The 19200-nt window shown below is 37.0% G+C and overlaps 2 long non-coding RNA genes across 7 annotated transcripts in view; one reads left to right on the top strand and one right to left on the bottom strand.

Annotated features, from left to right (window-relative positions):
* Nucleotides 1-19200, top strand: part of LOC147583102 (uncharacterized) — an 86331-nt gene that overhangs the window by 12297 nt on the left and 54834 nt on the right. The window lies entirely within an intron of this gene.
* Nucleotides 1-19200, bottom strand: part of LOC147583103 (uncharacterized) — a 623699-nt gene that overhangs the window by 4830 nt on the left and 599669 nt on the right. For 3 of the 5 annotated variants that reach the window (XR_015245464.1, XR_015245465.1, XR_015245461.1), the window contains one exon: nt 10327-11668. The exons of 1 other annotated variant lie outside the window; for it this stretch is intronic. This is a non-coding gene — a long non-coding RNA (uncharacterized LOC147583103). Of the gene's footprint in view, nt 1-2448; nt 3162-10326; nt 11669-19200 lie in introns of those variants that run through there. One more of the 5 variants, XR_015245462.1, reaches the window with a different exon arrangement.

Consider the following 19200-nt stretch of genomic DNA (forward strand, 5'->3'; position numbering starts at 1 on the left):
AAAACTGGATTTTTTTTTTTTTTAGTTGCTCCTCTCCCTTTCTGTGACCATTATAGTTTTCTGTGTCCTGTCTTTCCTGCACGGTCTTATTTGCCATCAGTCTTAATTCATTTTCACAAACAAATTAAGGCAGAGAGCCAGATGAGGTATGCAACTCTCCTCTCTATCATTCACTTCCTTATGCCTCTGTCAGAATCAATAAATAGTCATTCAAAGGAGGGGGCCTAAGCAACTCATTAATCCTCCAGCTCACTGCTTCCAAAATATGGGTGGCTTGTTAGGTGCCCTCTGCAATCCACAGAGCAAAGTGTAGCTCTTGAGCACTGTCAAAGACCCAGCAGTACAGGTGTAGAGCATGAGAAGAGGGACTTACTAGTAATAATTACACTGGTGTATGTGCGCTCAGTGATGCATCGACTCACAGCCTTTTCCAACTAATGTTTTTCTCTTCATACAGGATATAGGTTGTCTTTGTTTTCAGAGACTCTTCCAAGCCTGATGTCTCCTCATTGTTTAATTCTGTCCTTGAACATAAACAACACCCTGGAAATTTCCAATTTTATACAACACTTTTCAACGCACATAAAAAGAATGTTCTTTAAACTTAAAGAGTGAATAGTGATTGCTGACTTGTTTAGAGTGAATACTGAAGGAGGTGGTATGTAGAAACTCCTTCAGCAATTCATGTGAGGAATGTGGACATCGCCACCATAGAAATTCACATTTAACACTGGGGGTTACAGGCAAATGCAGACCCTGAATGGATCTCTATGCTTAGGTTTCTCACTCTCCATGACCTTAAAGTTAGAAGTGTGATATCTTGGGCTCACTCTTTGAAATCTTTTGTTGTCTCCAGTTTGGGAGACTTTATTGTTATTCCTCATGAATTTTCTAACTCTAAGAGAAGTGATGTGAAAAATAGCATCAGCCTGAACTCAGTAACCTACTTTATTTTATTTTTTTAGTTTGACTTGACTAAAAGCCATTATAGCTGCTGTTTATTATTTCAAAACACCATTAATACTTACTATGTGACTCATTTCCATGTAAATTTTTCTTGTAGAGAGCTTTGATTTAAAGCAATGTATGCATTAGGAAGAACACATCATATAATTATTTACTCAAAAAACAAGAGAGAGGAGGGTTGAAGAGAGCATATCCCATGAGATTTAAGACTGACAGATTAGCAGTAGAAAACCTTTTGTCTGGAAAGTAAGAAAATGATCCCAAGAACTAAGCACAATATACCTCTTATCTTGTCAAAACCAAAGAAGATGCTTTACATGTGCAAAATGTCCAATTGTCTATTCTCATACACAACTCACCCGGAAATACAACTGCCTAGGAAAATAACCAAACTGCAAGCAAAATCTGTAATCATAAACACTATTATAGATAAAAAATAAAACTATGAGATATTTTAGAAGTAGGATTTTGCTGCTTCATACTTTCAAATATTTATTCTAGTGTGTTAACTTCTTGATCAAGTACAACAGGGTGATAGTTTATCAGTTAGAGAATATGGAGCATCAAAACTTAGGGATAATAAAAATAAGAGCTACCACCTGCTAAGGACTCATAATATCCCCAGCATAATGCTAAACTCTTTATTTAAAATGTTCCCTCTAGGGGCGCCTGGGTGGCTCAGTCGGTTGAGCGTCCAGCTTCGGCTCAGGTCATGATCTCGTGGTCTGTGAGTTCGAGCCCCGCGTCGGGCTCTGTGCTGCCAGCTCAGAGCCTGGATCCTGCTTCGGATTCTGTGTCTCCCCTCTCTCTCTGCCCCTCCCCCATTCATGCTCTGTCTCTCTCTGTCTCAGAAATAAATAAAATAAACATTAAAAAAATAAAATAATAAAATAAAATGTTCCCTCTAATCACCACAACGAACCTATGAAGTTCACAGTATTATTTTCATTTAAAAGATGAAGTATCTGAGAATCATCAAAGTTAACTAATTTGCCCAACACGACGTAACTGAAAATTGGCAGAATTGGAGGTTACATGCAGGTTTGTCTATCCTAACGTAAGTATACTGTCCACTATGCCCAAGCAGCTGTGCTAACCAGATATTAGAGGTGATAAGGCTAACTAATTCACTGGATTTCCCAAACTCAAAATTATTCCCCTCCCTTCTAATCTCTCTCTCTTTCTTCTTTCCTCTCTCCCTCCCTCCCTGTTCTCTCTCTCTCTCCCTCTCTTTACTTCCATTCTATTCAAAAATAATAATCTGAAAGGATATATAATGTAACACATATATAACAGGACTACAACTCCCCCAAAGATCATATGTTCACAAGCTTATGTGATATATAAGATTAAGTGTTATAACAGAACTCCTTTTGAAACACAATATTAACAAACAGTTCCAACACCTTATCCATTAATTTAGTGTTCACTCATTCAATACAGTATATTGAGCTGCTTCTATGTTCTAGGGATTGTGAGAAGTCCTGGGAATGGGAAGATGAATATATTGCAGGCCTTTCCTTCATAACAGGTATTGTATTACAGACAATACCCACAGAGTAATGTGTAAAGTTGATGGGAATAGGGAGCCTAGATAACTGTGTTCAAAAGAGTTGAAAAGGTTCCACAGAGAGAGCATTTCAGTGGGTCATAAAGAATAACGAAACATTTTCTAGGAGAGAGAAGAGAAAGGTATCAGTATTCCTGTAAAAGGATGAGAAGGAGGCTTGACCAGCTCTGGAACTAAAGCATGTGGTTATTTCAGGGAAGTGGGAAGATATAAGGTAACACACAAAACTGGAAGGTTTGTGGATAAGATGCTAACCAATTTGAATGTGTACTAAGCTTTGTGTCATTTCTAAAAATATAATTTGGAACAATCTCCCATTTACAAAAAAGCACAAGTAAAGAACAATAGCAACAACAAAACATTTTTTTTTTCCGAACTACCTGAGAGAACATTGCTGATGTGAGTTCTTTACTCTGCGTCTCCTACAAATAAAAACACTTTTCCGGGGCTCCTGGGTGGCCCCACTGGTTAAGCGACCAATTCTTGATTTTGGCTCAGGTCATGATCTCATGGTTCATGGGATGGAGCCTCATGTCAGGCTCTGTGCTGACAGTATGGATCCTGCTTGGGATTCTCTCTCTCTCCCTGTTTCTGCCTCTCCCCAACTCGTGCTCGCTATGTCTTCCTGAAAAAAAATTAAATGCATACATATATATTTTCCAACATAACCATAATACAATCTCAAAATTAAACAATCAACACTGATACAGGACTGTAATGTAGTTTTCAGACTCCATTCAACTTTTCTCATGGTCTTGGTAGTGCTGTTTACAGCAACACATGCAGTTCAGAACCACATGTTGCATCCAGTTTTCCTGGTCCTCTTCAGTCAGAAACGGTTCTTCAGTCTTTCCTTGACTTTGACACTGTAATAGGCTAGCTTTCTGTCATGATTTGATTCAAGTGATGAATCTTCAGCAGGCATATCACAGAAGAGGGGGCCACACTTTTCTCATTGCCTCCTATCAGGTGGTACAAAATTTTAATTTGTCCCTTTAATGATGATCACTTCAATCACTTAATTAAGATGGCGTGTGTCAGACTTCCTCACTGTGAAATTCCTTTTCTAGTTTTGTAAATCATATTTGCATGAAGAGGTATTTGAAACTATGTACATATCCCATTCCTCACTAAAGGTTTTATATTTAATCCATTGGGTTATATAATCAGTTACTTTCATTATATTTTTTGATGTTCAAATGGTTCCAGAGTTGGCCAACTGAGCTCCTTTAAGCTGATCCCTGTATCCTTTTGGCATCTTTCATCATTCTTTTGATTTCTGTCACAACAACTGGTTCTAAAATCATCTTCTTCTTTCCTTAGCTCTTGAATCAGCTATTTCCCCAAGGATCCCCAGTTCCCTATAATGAATGAAGAGTGATATTTGCAAGTCAAGATTTGGTTTCTAGATGTACTCAATGCTGTTGAGTAGGGCACAGTTATTCTCTTGGGGCCTCTCATTGGACAGAGTTAGGGAATATGCATATATGCATATATGTATGTGCATATATGTATATGTGTGTATACATGTACATATAAGTTGGCAGATTTCATCTTCCAAGATGGCCATGACAAGGTCTCCTATACCGTATGAACTACGTAATTATTTTACAATATAAAGTTAATGCTTCTCCCATGTGAAAATGAGACCTATGCCTGTCTCCTACCTTGAATTGGAGTTCAGTGCACTGAATTGTGTCCCCTCAAATTCATATGTTCCGCTAGCCCCTCTGTGTTATGGTATTTGTAATGGGGCCTTTGGGAGTTAGTTAGGTTACAATGAGGTCATGAAGGTAAGGCACTCATCATGCAGTCAGTTCCCTTATATGAAGATACTCCAGATAGCTTGCTCTCTATCTCTCTCTGCCATGTAAGAACATAGAGAGAAGGCAGCTATCTTAACAGAACCCAACCATGCTGGCATCCTGATCTGATCTTCCAGCTTCTAAATCTGTCAGAAAATAAACTAAACTTTGGTTTTTTAAGCCATCTAGTCTTTGGTATTTTGCTATAGCATCCTAAGCTAATACTTGTGACTATGACAGAAATGAGACTAAGGGACTTTCAATATAGGTCTTAAAAGATTATACAGCTTCTTTCTGGTCCTTTTGGAACCCAGGAATCATCCTTTTAAAAAGCAGAGATCCACAAAGAAAGGACAGGTGTACACGTTCCAGCAATAGCCTCAGTAGAGACCCCAGCTAAGAGCCAGCATGGAACTCTAGACATTGGAGTGAGTCTTTGGATGATTTTAGCCCCCAGCTGCCAAGTAAGGCCCATATTTCAAGTCTTCCCATCTGAATCCCCAGAGATAAACTCTCTGAATGTGCTTTTCTCAAGGTCCTGAGGCACAGAAACCATGAGAAATAACAAACTGATCATTGTGTTTCAAACCACTGCATTTTGGGATGTAAATGCATCAATACATAACCAGATTTCACACCTGCAATTATAATACAGTGCCACTGGATTCATTCTAGTTGCATCTCTTTCTGTATGTGTAACTCCCCTCTCAAACACTGGGAAAATCGACTCCTATTTTCCTTAATATCTTTTACTTGTTCGATCAATCCTCCTGTATATAACTAATCTATAATTTACGTTTCCCTTTCTGTGTGGATGCTCTCCTCACTCTACTTGGACCTTGTTATCTGAGAGAGATCTCACCCTTATCAGACTCAGGCACTCAATACCAGATTGTCCCCACGTCTGTGCAGATGCCTTACTCACTCTGCTTGGGCTTTGACTCTTCACTCTGAGCAACCTCTATGCCTGTCATACTCTGCCTCACCAGATGGCTTTGTCACTGACTAGTTTAGGAAAGGAAGGGAAAGAAAGAAGGGAAGGGGAGGATAAGATACAGAGAAAGAACCACTTAGATTTTATCTTGAGGGCAAAGTGGAAATTTTGGGCATTTTAAACAGATGGCTAATGTGATCCAAACTGCATTTTAGAAATATCAGCAAGACTGTTTTCTAACAATTTACTCTGTTAGTAAGTTCTTTCTTATGAACAGCATATGTGATGACTGAAGAGAGTAACTGACAGAAATAGATAAAGAAAGTAATTAAAACTGTGGTTCCTAAGCTACAAACTTTCTAATAATGCTTCGTAAGAAAGAAGTAGGAAGCATAATATTTTTATTTGTTTATCTCTGCTTCTTTTGGTTTGCTTATTTTGTCAAATACATACATACACATAGGCCAGGTTAAAAAAAAACAAGGCACCTTTGAACCCGTTCCCTAAATGCCACATACTGTATTTCTGCTTGTTTTCTTCGATATGTACTACAATTAAGGTAGAATTAATTAAAGGAATACAATCTCTCAGTATTAAGTTTACTGCTTGATAGTTTTAGTACATACTGTAGTAACTAATATATATATTGTAGGCATTCAGTATATTTCTTGAATGAATGAGACAATATGGCAATAAGACTGTAGATCAGTGATTCTTTAAAGTTCTTCAAATGGGAAGGACATCAGAAATGCCATAAAGATACACTGCAGGACAGACTCAAGTCATATACTTCAGAAGACATTGCAGGAGACAGGAGTCTAGTGATAATAACCTTGAGAGTTAGAATCACTTTTAACTCTTAACTGTTTCTAACAGTGGAGATAGCATACTTCATCTCTATTAATACACAGACCATTCTTGATTTATCTTTTTGAGACATCTATTCAATTCCTGAGAAGACTGATGAGAGTTTAACCGATGTGTGACCCTAATGCCTTCCCTCACTCATTCTTCTAAATAACCATGTAGATGTTTTAATTAAATCAGTGAAGAATATTTACAGCATTTAGTCTGCAAATATTGTGCACTATAGAGCCAAGTCTTCTAGTTCTATTTCTTTTCATTTATTGTTTTACTTTTTGGTTTTCATGGTGTTACTTTTTGCATTTCCCTTTTCTTACACTACCTGTCTTTGTTGTATGCATTTTTTTCAAATGCTCTGTCATATCAAAAATTCTATCAGATAACGTTTTCCCCCAAAATTTCTTTCCAGTTTTCCTGCTGCCATAGGACTAACAGCTTTCCAGGTTTGTTGCCTAGCAGTGCTCTCATTTCACTGTCTCATTCTCTGTTTCTCATTTCACTGTTCTCTGGGGCTGCATCCACTTCTCTTGGGTCCTATGTCTTTCTCTTTCTTGATTTCCATGTCACTGAACCTGCTTGCTAAGGTTAGGTATAGGAGAAATTAAACTTGTGAGATCTCACATGTATGAAAATTTCTACAGGATCGTCTTTACATAAAAATATAAAGTAATTACTAGGCCACTACATTCAAATACATGTGTAATAAAGCAATCGCTTTCCCTAGCTCCTTTCCCTTAACCAGTTTGATTGAATTATGGGCAATATACTAGAGAAATGATTATAACTACTTTTCAAGACCACAGAAATCATTTGGAATCATTTTTATTAACAAACTTGGGAAGCAAACTTTAATTAATATCAATGCTTTTTATTATATATTAGAATTCATTCTCTCTAGAAATGGTTTGTATATCTACTTACCATAAGTATCTACTTGTGTGCATATACCTATAGTACAAATCCTTAACTTAAAACTAATTTTCACGTAAAAATAGTTTCCTCTGGGGCAGCTGGGTGGCTCAGTCAGTGGAGCATCTGATTCTTGATTTCAGCTCAGGTCATGATCCCAGGTCATGGGATCCAGCCCCTCATTGGGCTCCACACTGAGTGTGCAGCCTGATTAAGATTTTCTCTCTCTCTCCTGCCCCTCTCCCCAACTCAAGCATGCTCTGTTTCTCTCTTTAAAACAAAAAAGTTGCCTCTGAGTCATCCTCATACCTTTCTCCCATTGGTTTCTTCCTCCCCAATACCACTGTCAAGAGAGTAAGTGTAGGAAAAATGTTGGAGTTTTAAAGTACTGGTCAGAGGTAAGAAAGTCATAGAACTTTGAAAAGCAGAATTAATTTAGAAGAACTAATCCTGGCTACACCTGTATATGTGGTGATTCCCAAGTCACTTTATTAAAATGACTTGACATTCTACAGATTAAAAGCTCATTTGGGTTCATATGAATTTCTTTTAAAAATGTGAACATTTCTTACAGAGTTTAGTAAAGTGATGTCAGATGGCCACACTTTAAAGAGAATTATCTCTACCTTCACCCCCTTGATGTTTCTCTGATATCTAGCTGAGACTATCAGCATTGGGTCAGAGAAAGTAAAGATAATTTTAGTGAATGGTAGAGCATGCTCAGGGCAGTTCCAAGGCATCCAAAGTGTGCACTAAGTTAACGTGGCTCTGGCATCAGTATCAAAAGGTGAAATTTGTCAGGTAAACCCACAGGAGACAGAAGAGATTCTAAGAGGGTGATTGATAGTTGAGGCAGCTGCTTCATCACAATAAGATAACGGAAGGTGGCTAGAGGTAAACAAGAGCTAAACTGGCAGTGATAAGGCTAGGACATTTCCACATACCTCAGTGGCCTCGTACAGCCCTTAAAATAAATTCAAACTCTTTACCAGGACCCGTAAGGCTCTACAGGATTGGGCGTTTGTTTGTTTCTTCAGCCCCATCTCATACTACCACTTTCTTCTCAGCTCACTAAGTTTCAGCCACATTGGCATTCTAGCTATTTCTTGAACTTGCTAAACTTGCTCTTGCCTTAGGCCTTTGCACTTAGTGCTCTCTCCACTGGGAATACCAGCCCCAGATCACCTGGTGTCTTTTCACATCATTCATGGCCCAGCTCAGATGTCACTTCCTCAGAAAGGTCTTCCAATTTAAAATAGACACTCTCCACTCGCACCAGCCCCCCTTCCTGGATTCTCTATCTCTTCACTCTATTTATCTTCCCAGCACTTATCACTTTCTGAAATTATCTTGTTTATTTATATCCTATTGCCTGCTTTTGCCTTGAGTCTCTAAGTGCTTGAGAGCAGAGACTTTGTCTTGTTAACTTTGTGTCCTCAGTTCCTAAAACTATGCCTGGGTTGTAGTAAGTATTCAATAAATATATGTTGAATAAATAACTAAATAAATGAGCTGCAGAGATGATGGAGTAGGAATTAAAACAGAACATCAGCTTTTTGGTCTGAGAGGATGGAAGGACTGGGGGTAGGGAAAAGCTATGATGTAGCAGACAATGTGTTAGGATGGATTTGCCTTCTGACATGGAAAAGTTACTACCCTTGCTGAACGTCACTTTCCTCAGCTGTGAAACGAAGATAATTCTTGTAATATGTGCAATTTAAAGATTCAGCTACGTGAAATAATGAATACATAAATGTATACATAAAGAGTAAGGTACAGAGAAGGTACCCAATAAATAGTAGACATTATTACCATCAACACTGAGCCAAATAAATTTCTGCATGCTTAGTATGCTGACATCGACGATGGGAAAGCTTAGAAACTTCCTATTCAATTTTCTTATTTTTCTAAAATATGCCGTCTTAGGGGCACCTGGGTGTCTCAGTCAGTTAAGCATCTGACTTAACTTAGGTCATGATCTCACAGCTTGTGAGTTTGAGCCCCGCGTTGGGCTCTGTGCTGGCAGCTCAGAACCTGGATCCTGCCTCAGATTCTGTGTCTCTCTCTCTCTCTGACCCTCCCCTGCTCACACTCTGTCTCTGTCACCTTCCAAAATAAATAAACATTAAAAAATAAATAAATAAAATATGACTTTTTATACAATTTATAATATGTTTATAAAGGTAACAGTAACTTTAGTGTATTTTGCATATCAAATAAAATATTCATATAGACTCGGTTTTCAGATGCAGCCAAATAATAAATTGGACCATAAAGTATGAATACTGTACCTAGTGATGAAATAGTAGTATACATGAATAGAAGAGACATAATGGTTGGTCATAAAATATGATTAACCTAGTTGAAACAAAAGGCCTTAGTACCTCACAAGTGGTGAACTCATTAGTGGGTTATAGGAGTTCCACATGAGTGAAGAAATCATGTATAATGGTTGCTCATTACATACCCTATTTATTCTTAGGGTGCCTTTTTGAAGCTTGTTTTTTCAATTAAGTTTAAGCAAGAAGAGAGAAAAGTATGATATAAGAATATACCAACTATATTTAAAAACAGTATTATTATTGGAATGTGGTCTGTATCAATCAAAAGAATCTTAACCCTTAATGATAAAAGTGAGTTTGGTCTGTATTCCGTGTATGACCACACCATTTAACACTGCTTTCAAATCAAGACTTTTATGAAGCAGAACCTTTTGATGGGCTATTTCTATTCCCTCTCCTTTTTATTACCATTACTGCTTCTGTAGCCTGTTTCCTCACCACTTCTGTGACTTTGGGTAGTATAATTAACCTTGCTGGGCCTCAGTTTCTACATTTGTAATCAGATAAGAAGGACACCAATGTTGCCAACTGTACCTCATAACTCAAAACATGACAATACTTGTGAATGTTGGAAGCACTTTAAAATATCATATGCATGCAGTATGTGATTACAGAGAATTTAGTATAGTGCCTTTTATAGAATGGGTGGTCCATAAATATTAACTGAATGAACAGAACCATTGTGATAAGTGGCCCAGCCTTGTTACACAGAGATTGGAGGGTTAGGAGCCTGACTTACCTCTCTTACATATGTTTTATATCTGTAAGTGTCGGGTAATAAACAGGAAACACACAAATGATTGTCTCATATTTCTCTCCATTAAAATAATTTGAGAATTAAATTTTGACTATATTTCACCAATGCTAAGGTTTTTTTGTACACAGTAGCAAATGTTTTAAACATTTCTTCATTTGAAAACTTTGTACCCTTTAAACTGGTTTGCAAGTGTTTATTTAAATTCTGGTTAGTTAACACACAGTGGTAATATTTGTTTCAGGCGTAGAATTTAGTGATTCATCGCTTATGTACAACACCCAGTGCTCATCACAAGTAAACTGGTTTTCAATAGGAATTAGTAATTTAGTTAGATTTTTAAATGTATTGAAATAATTTAATACACTGCAGTATTTGCTCAAAATGTTCATATTTGAATAAAATTTTGTGCTTGCACCTTTAGACAACACTATAGTGTCATGAGAATGCTATGTACTCAAATTTCAAAGGCCTTGTTAAAATAATCACAGGAATAATCTCTGATAGTTTATGACCAAAGGGCACAAATTATAGGCTAAGCTAATTAAATTAGTGATCAACTTTTTTTTTACCCAATGAAATAGATTAATACAGGCTATTCATTTGATTAATGCAGACCAAAATATGTTACTGTTTCTCAAGAGCAAAATTTCAATCTGAAGCACCCAGTTACCAAAACTTTCTTTTAATTTGCCAATTAATTGCATCAGTCACTCTTATGTATCTTTTCAACAATGTTCAGGAGAGTAGAAATAGTTAAGAGTAGTCTTCAGCTGGAAGAGGTCATAGACTCAATGGCAGTACTAATGGGGGAAAAAATTATACCTAGTTGATGAAGGCAAAAAGACTTCAAAGATTAATTTTCAAAGTAGCTACTAAGCAAATTCGAAACATCTTTGGGTTGGGTTGCTAGCCTAATTCTATACCGACATTTTAAATGGCTTCATTTCATATAGGTGTTTAGTAAAAGGCAATATAGGGTAAGGTTGAGAGCATGGACCCTGGAGCCAGACATGTGGGTTTGAACCCTAGGTATAATACGTAGGAACAGTGTGATCTTGATCTTACTACTTAACTCACTGGGTCTCAATTTCTTCATCTGCAAAATGTGGATAATAAGTCCTCACCTAACAGGCTGCAGGCTTTAACAGTCAAGCACTTAGACACAGAATAAATTATAAATGTATCAACTATTACCAGAATAAAGAAAATATGTACTTAAATGAGCCATGATAATTGTAATCATAATGTGATACATGATAATTGTATATATTACATAGATATATGTATAGATAGATACAGAAATGACAAATGAAGCAGTGTTGTAGTAGTAGTAAACTGAAAATTATGTCTTAGATGAGGAATATACTGCTCGTACTGAGAAGGAAGCATAAACAAGACTTCCTCCTTTTACTTCCTGCCAAAAATTAAAACTTTACCTTTTTATAATGGATATGGGTTGAAGCAAAGCTGTGTTGACTTGGATTGGCACATTTTCGGAATCACTATTGTACTCCTTAAATACTGAGGATACAGGAAGGAAAGATAAAAATCAAATAGAATAATTCCTAGCCACAGACGTTTATATTTTTAATAACTTGATTCTATAGGATTTATTATCTAGCACTACAACACTTAGATCTATTCATAGGGCTTAAAAAATAAGTTCTACCGCTCTGAATCCAATTTAGGGCATACGAAAATTGTTGATGTTTAAAAAAGCCCTCAGAAATAGAGAAGCCTCCCTTATTGAAATAAAATACTAAGTCTTCCATGATTTGAGTCAGGTAATGTTTTAATTTTAATAAAGTTGGCCTTTGTCTGAATGGGACAAAATAAACAGATTGGCTAGTTCCTAAACCCTGTTACAGACAAAAAATATTTCTTAATACATGCTTAGGCCTTAGAGTTCAAGAAAGCAGGCATTCCTGGCAGTTAGTGGTAGTGATCACTGAGCACCTCTAAGTAGGAGAACATAAAGGTAAAAACAAAAGCTCAAAACAAAGCATCTATCTTCTCAATGAACAATCTCCTGCTTGGTTCTTAATTGCTAAATTCTTATCAAATGTGATTTAACTTCTTATCAGGTGTTGTAATAGGATAGACTTTCCTTAGAAACTTTTATTTTTAACTATATAAAATTCATAAAAGCATTATTATATTTGCATACCTTCTTGCAATTTTTCAAGGTAATAATACATATTCTCTATTACTATATTTAGCTATGATTTTTTCCTGCTATATAATATTCCACTGGGAGAATTTATCATAATTTTATTATTTTGTGGATAGACATTTGTATTGTTTCTAGTTTTCTTCTTGCTTTTATATATAAATTTTCTGTAATCATAATGAAGGCATAATATTTACTGAATAAAAGCAAGGTACATTTGTCTAGATGACATACTTGCATAAAGCTCAAGAACAAGAAAAACTTTGTGATACCTTGTTTGGAAGTGTATGCATATATAAAGAAAACTATTTTTTAAGTAACAAAATGTTAAACATAAAATGCATAACAGTGTTGCTGAGGATAAGATGGGGAAAAGCACGCTGATGAAAAAGCATTTGTAATATTCTTTTATTTTTTTATTAAAAAAAATTTTTTTTAACGTTTATTTTACTTTTTTTGAGACAGAGAGAGACAGAGCACGAAAAGGTGAGGGTCAGAGAGAGAGAGGGAGACACAGAATCTGAAACAAGCTCCAGGCTCTGAGCTGTCAGCACAGAGCCTGACGCGGGGCTCGAACTCACAAACTGTGAGATCATGACCTGAGCTGAAGTCGGATGCTTAACCAACTGAGCTACCCAGGCACCTCTGTAATATTCTTTTAAAAATATATTTATGGTGAGTTCAAGAAGGCCCCTTCTTAAAAATATGCTTTCTAACTTATGTAATATTTTTATGTGTAAAATGTAAATTTTTTTTATATTAGAAAATATTATATTTGTTCTTCAAACCAACTCTATGAGGCAGGTGGAGTAGATACAATTGTCCTTTTTTTACAGATAAGGGAAATGATATTTAAGTAATTTACCCAAGGTAAAATTGATGGTAAATTTTGGAGGGGGACTAGAAACATCTTTTCATTAATCAATCAATTAATTAATTTAATAAGCATTTCCTCTGTTACTCCTCCTCTCTGGGAGAGGCACTACCTTCCATCTATAATGACTCAGCTACAAACCTGAGAATCATTCACAATGCTTCCCTATTTCTACTTCTACAACTAATTAGTTACCAATTCCAACTAATATTATCTCCTTAATAGACTTAAGTCAGTTCCCTTCTCATCATTCCCAGGGTCATGACCTTATAGATCAATCTATCTTCATTTTACCCTCAGATTGAGACAATCATCTTCTTACCTTGTCTCCAGTCAATTACTAGTCTTATCTCAATCAAATCCACTGTCAGAGTGAAAACCAGAGTGCCTGTTTTAACATTTGACTCTGACTTCCATTCCTAATATGCTTTTAATGGCTCCATATTCCTTCCAGGATGAAGTTGATGCTTCTCATTATGGCACTACGAAGCCCTCCACAGCCTGGCTCCTGCTGATGCTTCTAGATTTGTTCCTTACTATTCCACCAGCTCATGCAATACTAACTACTTGCTGGTTTCCAGGACACAGACTCTTTTAAAGACACAGGCCTGGAAATAATTCCTTTTGGAAATCTACATCTCATCAGACATATTACAGCAGACCCACGTTCCACATGAAGAGGAGCTTACAAAAAACTAGGATTTGAGCAGAGTTGTGGTTGACTGGTTGACATAATACCTTATTTTATAAAATAGAATGAATTTCATTAATTCATTCAATACTTATTAGGTGGCTACTACAGACTAGTCTCTATTTTAGGTCCTGAAATACTTCTGTGAACAAAATAGGTAAGTTCCTACTTTTGTGGAGTCTACATTCTGTTTTTAACTATATTTTGCTATAATTATTGATTCACTTAATTTAAAAATTTCCCCCTTTACTATTTCAGAACAACAAAAAAAAGATTTTTTTTTTTTTTTTGGTCTCAAACATTTTTGCCATCTTTTGAAAGCTCACTGGCCTTTAGCACAGTGCGTCTAGTACTGTCTACTGGGTAAATCAGCACAGTTAAGATATTATCATGACTCCTGTCCCCAAACTTTACACATGCTGCTGCCTCTGCCTGCTGCAATTTTCTACTCCATTCTCTACTCTCTAACCCAGTTGAATTTATTTACTTAGTTAGCTCTAATGTATCTTTCCAGAGTAAACTCAGTCTGCCATCGCCAGACATCTTTGCCTATCTAATGCACCAGCCCTCCCCCCAAGTACAGAGCAAATCCAATAAAATTGTATCATATTGATTTCTTGCTCAAAATCTTCCATTGGCATCCTATCATGCTTAGAATAAAATCCAGAGTCCTTACCATGGTTTTTACAAGATTTTATATCATTTGGCCATTGGCCAACTTTCCTAGTTCATTTCCTTCTAGTCTTCTTACTCCTCCCTCTGTTCCAGTTATGCTGGCCTTCTTGATGTTGTGACACATGCCAAATATGCTCCTGTCCCAGGACCTTTGCATATGCTGTTGTTCTCAGCTTGAAGTGTTCTTCTTCACATACTAGCATGACTTGCTTCCTTACTCCGTTCTAAAATCTGCTCACAACTTGCCTTTATGAAAAGTTTTCCCTAAACCCCCTACCTAAAGTAGGGCTTTCCTGTTACTCTCTTTCTTCTTTCCAGACTTTTTAATTTCTTTGTTGTATTTACCATTATTCTGACATTGCCTTACATAGTTGGTTGTTTATTGTAGGTCCCACTCATCATAATATAAACCCTATGAACTCTTGTCTGTTTTGTTCACTGCTAAATCCCAACACCTACAAGTGTGTCTGATACATAGTAGGTGATCAATAACTGTATTTTGAATGAGTGAATGAATGAATGAATGAATGGCACCAACCACAATAAGCTAGAGTCCCTATAGGTATTAAATCAGAGGGACATGTACTCCTCTATGTCCTCTTATAGCAGGCTGCATTATTGAAAACCTGTTTATTTGCTTCTTTTCCCGACTTTACTGTCACCTGCTAATGCACAGAAACTGTCTTATCTTAATGCTTAGTATACGGTGGGACTAGAGTAGGCGCAATTAACATTTGCCATGAGAAAATGCATTGAGTGTTCTTCACTGTGCAAGGTACTGAGCTAGGTGTTCGGAATTTAAATTTGTTATCAGTCTAGAATAAGCGCCAGTTAGCAAACACAGATAGCCTAATCACATTGACCAACTTCCCCCTTAATGCTCTCCAGTACTTTCCAGTCCTACAGAGCTTAATAATTCTTCCCTCTGTTGTTTCCCCTACACTGAGTTCAATTTCTCTACCTTATTGCAATAGTAATGACCCCTGTTACAACAGTCTTAAATAAAGCCTTCCTTGTTTAACTTTCTTGAGTGCAATTTTCCTTTGAAAGTTCCCATCATGTGTCTTTGTTCTCTCTTCAGTTTCTGCTGCTCTGTTACATAGTAAGAACCAATTTGTTCATTTCCTTAACCAAAGCTAGTCTCAAACCTGAGTCATGGTATAGACCCCTTTTATAAAGAGGGGTAAAAAATAAACTTCTTGCAGACCTCTAAACCTATGGAAACATATTTTTCTTTAAAATGTATACCACAGTGGGGCACCTGGGTGGCTCAGTCGGTTAAGCATCTGACTTCGGCTCAGGTCATGATTTCATGGTTTGTGAGTTCAAGCCTGCGGGAAGCTCAGAGCCTGGAGCCTGCTTTGGATTCTGTGTCTCCCTCCTTCCCTCTCTGCCCCTCCCCTGCTTGCACGCTGTCTGTCTCTCTAAATAAATAAACATTAAAAACATTAAAAAAAAATAAAAAATAAAATGTATACCACAAAAGAGAACTTTTATAACTGGTATCTTTAAAAAGATTATCATCAAAATGAAAAAAATTTCAAACACTATTTTGGAAATTTTGACCCTGAAGTTGCATGTCTTCTTTCCTTCTAAGTTTTCCAGAGATCCTGGGAAAACAGTTTGAGAAACTAGTTCGAACCATGACCAATTTTCTTCCTGGTGAGATAACTATTTTCATGAAAGATATGTGGTAAGAGTTCACCTTGAATTTTAACATATATAATATATATATATATTATTGTTTATTTCTTTTTGAGAGAGAGAGACAAGAGCGTGAGTGGGGGAGGGGCAAAGAGAAGGAGACACAGAATCCAAAGCAGCCTCCAAACTCTGAGGTGTCAGCACAGAGCCCGATGTGGGGCTCGAACCCACAAACTGCTATATCATGACCAGTGCCAAAGTTTGATTCTCAACCAACTGAGCCACCCAGGTGCCCTGAATTTTAACTTTCTATTTTGGATTTTGTTTTAACTTTCTATTCTAAAGAAAGTGCTTTAAGAGCCCCCCCCCCCAAAAAAAAAAAAACCAAAAACAAAAAATGGACAGTGAGAATCACTGGCCCACAAAGGAAGTTTCTATTAAAGAAGCCTGGCCTTTAACATGTAAAGCTATAATTGAGAATTTCCTTTATTTGTTTACTTTTAATTTACTCTCTGGTGGGCATATTTAAAGCCCTATAATTCTGCCCTCTAAGTGTGTGAGGTTGGCCATTGATACAAACTGTTTATCAGCCTCTCTACTCTCCTTTTAGAAAGGACTGTTTAATGGCTTTGATGTGTAACAACTGGCAGGTGACAGTCTGGGATTGCCGCATGCTACTTAAACAAATGATTTGCCCATATAGACCCAGGGATTCATGGTATGAAGGTAGCAACATTTACATGAATACTAGGAAAAAACTACAAATAGGTTGATTTTGCTTAAAATGATTTTGCTTTACAAGGTGCTTTTTCAAAGAAAAGTTCCATCTGCATCTTAATTGGTATTAACTTTTATTTATTTTTTTATTTTTTTTATTTTTTTTTTTCAACGTTTATTTATTTTTGGGACAGAGAGAGACAGAGCATGAACGGGGGAGGGGCAGAGAGAGAGGGAGACACAGAACTGGAAACAGGCTCCAGGCTCTGAGCCATCAGCCCAGAGCCCGACGCGGGGCTCGAACTCACGGACCGCGAGATCGTGACCTGGCTGAAGTCGGACGCTTAACCGACTGCGCCACCCAGGCGCCCCTGGTATTAACTTTTAAATACTACTAGGCAGTGTTTTCTTGCTTATCTGTGTATAACATGCAAATAATATATCTGAAAATTTCCTAGGATGAACTATGCAACATATCATAGGAACACATAAGACAGTCAAATTCCTTGTGGATCTTTTCTCCCTCAGATTCATGTTCATTCCTTTACAAAACCAATTACTCAGACAGGTCCTGAACAACACAATAGAGATAACTATTTAATATTTTCCAGCTAGTATTAATAATTTATAATTTCAAAGAACTCAAGCATAATGCATACACTATTTACAGCAATCTGGACGGACATATGGAGGGGAAACTTGCAGAAGGGTATTCAGCACCTAGGACTTTTTGTCAGAAACAGCAGAAGCTGTGGTAGGCAGGCAGGTGGGGTTGGAGAACAGGACCACAGGAAGGCAAGAGCAACTAAATATGTATATTCTGTTCAGGGTTGTGAAAGCCAAGAATGCAAGCTGAAGGAATTCCTGAGATACCAACTCCTGAAAGATTTGTGGATTTCAGGTTGTTGATATTAAATCTAAATATACTGGGATGAAATAGTTGGTAGAGTTGGGGTTTTTTTGTTTTTTTTTGTTTTTTGCCCCTTATGCAGGTTTTTCTTTTTCTTTTTTTTTTTTTGGCACGTTCCTGGTTGATGCATATAGTATGTGATCCATAAATGTGGATTAACTAAAATACAAGAATCTTCTGGCTCTAATTCTATTGCAAAGCACACATATGTTAGCTTTTCTACTCTGAAGAGAAAGGTAAAATCAGTGTCGTTTAAGGCAGCAGAGGCTTTAATGAGGGTGAGTCATAGCACTCAGGGAGGCAAACCTATTTATTTTTATTACACAACATGTTTAACTGGGACCATTTTAAAAAGGCCAAATGACAGACAGGGGCCAAGATTAGATGCATCCTCAGTAGACAGCTGGCATGCCCTGCCAGAACAGGATTTAGAGGAGTGTAGCTGGTAAGAAAAGCCAACAATTGGGGGAAGGGGGAAGTGGAGAAAAATAAACTCCCTGAAGAAAGTAAAAAAAAAAAAAAAGAAAGAAAGAAAAAGAAAAAAAAGAAAAAAAGAAAAAAGAAACAGGTCACAGTAATTTCCCTCAGGACTAAAATGTGTGACATAGCTTTTGCATTAAATCAGAAATTTCAGAGTAAGAGGAACTAGGAAAGAACCTAAACCATGGGGAATAATGTCGCTATTGTCTTTGGGAGGGCTCAAATAAAAAGTTACTGAGTCTTTTCCAAACCAACTAGCTTAATGGTGTGCTATTTCTCAAAAAGAACTTGCTTCTAGGAAAAAGGAATTAGGCGTGTTTTCCTATTTCACATTTAATTACACTAGTGAATTTGATAACTAATCGGCTAAGGTGCATATGGTGAAAAGAAACTTCCTTGCACTGCAGCAAAAATGTATTCCAACACTTACCAGGTGACCTAATATTGTATATATGACATCATGGAAGCAAATTAATTGTTGGCCATTCCCAAAAGTTATGATGCTGTTTCTAGCTTCCTCTAAAAATGACTGTCCTATCTATAGTCAGTCTTTTCATGGATGTCACTTGAATTTAAACTAAGCAGGGTGCCTGGGTGGTTCAGTTGGTTAAGCCTCTGACTCTTGGTTTCAGCTGAGGTCAGGATCTCACACTTTCATGAGTTCGAGCCCCACATTGGGCTCTGCACTGGCAGCACAGAGCCTGCTTGGGACTCTCTCTCTCTCTTCCTCTCTCTTTGCCCCTCCCCAGCTCATGCTGTCTCTGTCTCTCTCAAAATAAATAAACTTAAAAAAAAAATAACTAACTAAGCAATAGTTTAGGGCATGAGCTTGCATTTGGGCTTTGAGGATCTTCCCTTGAACACATGTTTTTAAACTTTTTTCCAGAAGCTA

The sequence above is a fragment of the Puma concolor genome, chromosome A2 (genome assembly GCF_028749965.1).
Source record: "Puma concolor isolate L17-30 chromosome A2, mPumCon1.1.hap2, whole genome shotgun sequence".
Taxonomy (NCBI): domain Eukaryota; kingdom Metazoa; phylum Chordata; class Mammalia; order Carnivora; family Felidae; genus Puma; species Puma concolor.